Source organism: Phaseolus vulgaris, chromosome 11 (assembly GCF_051622355.1).
Source record: "Phaseolus vulgaris cultivar YP4 chromosome 11, ASM5162235v1, whole genome shotgun sequence".
In the NCBI taxonomy this organism is placed as follows: domain Eukaryota; kingdom Viridiplantae; phylum Streptophyta; class Magnoliopsida; order Fabales; family Fabaceae; genus Phaseolus; species Phaseolus vulgaris.
This window is the reverse complement of record NC_143508.1, coordinates 23,870,148-23,872,500: the sequence shown is the minus strand read 5'-3', so window position 1 is coordinate 23,872,500 and position 2,353 is coordinate 23,870,148.

Below are 2,353 nucleotides of genomic sequence, written 5' to 3'. Positions count from 1 at the left end.
AAAATACGAAAAGTGTACAATACTGCCGAAAAGAATACGGTAATTGGGCAGCAATTTTGAAAAATTTATTTCTCTCAATTGGCTTACTGTTTTTACCTCATTCCAGTGCCCTTTTTGAGTTAAGACATTGAAGTTTCTGTGGTTAATTTTTTACATTCCATTTCGCTTTCAATCGGTACAGTTAAATCTGTAAACATAGCACAGTTTGCTTTAAAAAAATAAAATATAAAAAAATTCCAGTAGCTGTTTTCTGTTTTCTTTAATCTACTCTAGCACTTTTCTTTAGGACTCTTTTTGTGTGCCTTCTTTATTCATTGAGTTCCTTATTTTTCTTGATTGTCTTTCATTCATATTCTTTCTAGTTTGTCATACATTGCTCTCTGTTTTTGGTTTAGCTTTTATTGTTTACACCTTTTCTTGCTTGTCTTTTTGTTCTTCTTAAAGTTGTGTGGAGACTTGTTCTTAAGTAAGTTTGTTTGTTGTGACATATTTCACTTGAAGCTACTCCATTCCACAAGAAAGGCTTGGTTGAGGACATAATATTTTCTTGGAGTGGTTTGAGTACTTTCTTCGGCATTTTCCAGCAACCTATATCTCACTGTTTTTTTTGTCTAACAAGTTTCTTTCACTGTTTTGTTTCTGTTTTTTGTATTGTTGATCATGGCTCATTTTTCTAGTGGAGAATCCTCCAAACCTTGCTCACCTCAAAAGGCAGCCCTTTATGAAGACTTAAAGAATGCCAAGCAATCCAATGCTCACTATCTTGATGTGATAAGACAAATGGAGGCAAGACTCCAAAGTTTGGAGTTAAACCGTGAAGAACTCCATCAAAACCGGGAGAGAAGTCCTCATCCTCCTCTTCGGAATTCTTCAAGAGATTCTCATTCTTCTCATGGTTTTTATGAAGACAATCCACGGCCAAGGCATCATCACCATGAAGAGAGGCGCCAACATGTGGCTGGCCCTTGTTTTCCTAATGTAAAACTTCCTAGTTTTAGTGGTGAAAGTGATCCCAATATATACTTAGGATGTGAGGCTAAGGTTGAGCAAATTTTTTTATGTAAATGGGGTTAGAGATGAGTTTAGGGTTAGATTAGCTTCTTTAGAATTTTTAGACTATGCCATGCAATGGTGGCATCAATATCTCATGGACATTGAACTACACAAGAGGCCGCCCGTGGTCTCTTGGAACGATTTGAAAGCTTGTTTACGCGCTAGATTCGTACCCCCACACTTTAGGAAAGACCTATTGTTGAAACTCCAACGGTTTCATCAAGGCGCACTAAGTGTGGATGATTACTTTAAACAATTAGACACGCTTTTAATTCGAGTTAATATGGATGAGAGTGAGGAAGCTAAGATAGCTAGGTTTGTGAGTGGCCTTCGAAGGGACATTCAAAACGTGGTAGAGTTACAAGAATATTCTTCTTTAGAAAATGTGGTGCACCTTGCTAGTAAAATTGAAAATCAACTTGCAAGGAAAAATGCTTTCAAAAATTCTTCTAAGGATAACTACTACCACTCTTCTTGGAAAAATAAAAATAACTCTTTTTCAAATATCCCTTCTAAGGACTCTACTTTCAAACCTAGAGAGTCTAAGCCTTCCACTTCCAATTCTAGGCCTAAATCACCACCTAAATTGTCTAGTAAGAAATGTTTTAAATGTTTAAGCTATGGACATATTGCTTCTAATTGCCCTACTAAACGAACTATGTATATGCATGATGGGGTAGATAGTAGTGAGCATGAGTCTGAATCTTCTAGACATTCCTCACCTTCTAGATCCCCAAGTGAGAGTGAGAGTGAAAACCCACATGAGGGTGACCTATTAGTAATAAGACGCATGCTTGGTCAAGTTTTAAAACCTTTTGATGAAACTCAAAGAGAAAATATTTTTCATTCAAGGTGTCTTATTAATGATAGAGTATGCTCTTTGATTGTGGATGGGGGGAGTTGAGCGAATGTGGCAAGCACAAGAGTGGTAGACAAACTTGGATTACCTACCATCTCTCATGCCAAGCCCTACAAATTACAATGGTTAAGTGAGGTAGGTGAGATTGTTGTTAACAAGCAAGTCCTCATTACATTTTCTATTGGTAAATATAAAGATGAGGTCTTGTGTGATGTTGTCCCAATGGAAGCCACACATATTCTTTTAGGTAGGCCATGGCAATTTGATAGAAAAGTTTTTCATGATGGCTTTACCAACAAAATGTCTTTTAACTTCCATGGGCACAAAGTCATTCTTAAGTCTCTCTCTCCAAAGGAAGTTCATGAGGACCAAGTTAAAATGAGAGAAAAGAGAGAGAAAGAAAATGATATAAAAAATTCCAAGAAAAGCCTTCTCATGTCC